This window comes from Anopheles moucheti, assembly GCF_943734755.1.
Source record: "Anopheles moucheti chromosome X unlocalized genomic scaffold, idAnoMoucSN_F20_07 X_unloc_20, whole genome shotgun sequence".
Taxonomy (NCBI): Eukaryota; Metazoa; Arthropoda; class Insecta; order Diptera; family Culicidae; genus Anopheles; species Anopheles moucheti.
In genome coordinates, this window is record NW_026453527.1 from 72,501 (window position 1) to 73,396 (window position 896).

Genomic DNA, 896 nt, shown 5'->3' on the forward strand with positions numbered 1-896 from the left:
AAATCATTTTTGAAAAGAAAAAAATTTTGTATGGGAGGGCCCCTGCTAGAACATTTTTACCAAGTGCGACCATTTTACCCGGTGAGTCAAAAAAAAATTTTTGTATGGGAGGGCCCCTGCTAGAACATTTTTCCCAAGTGCGTCGATTTTGGGTCGCCGACACAAGCTCGGGTCAAAAAAATTTTTTTTTCACGGTGACTCAAAACATCAATTTTAGACTCCCCTGAGTATGAAAAGTGAAACGAAAATCATTTTTGAGAAGAAAAAATTTTTGTATGGGAGGGCCCCTGCTAGAACATTTTTACCAAGTGCGACCATTTTACCCGGTGAGTCAAAAAAAAATTTTTGTATGGGAGGGCCCCTGCTAGAACATTTTTCCCAAGTGCGTCGATTTTGGGTCGCCGACACAAGCTCGGGTCAAAAAAATTTTTTTTTCTCGGTGACTCAAAACATCAATTTTAGACTCCCCTGAGTATGAAAAGTGAAACGAAAATCATTTTTGAGAAGAAAAAATTTTTGTATGGGAGGGCCCCTGCTAGAACATATTTCCCAAGTGCGTCGATTTTGGGTCGCCGACACAAGCTCGGGTCAAAAAAATTTTTTTTTCTCGGTGACTCAAAACATCAATTTTAGACTCCTCTGAGTATGAAAAGTGAAACGAAAATCATTTTTGAGAAGAAAAAATTTTTGTATGGGAGGGCCCCTGCTAGAACATTTTTCTCAAGTGCGTCGATTTTGGGTCGCCGACACAAGCTCGGGTCAAAAAAAATTTTTTTTCACGGTGACTCAAAACATCAATTTTAGACTCCCCTGAGTATGAAAAGTGAAACGAAAATCATTTTTGAGAAGAAAAAATTTTTGTATGGGAGGGCCCCTGCTAGAACATATTTCCCAAG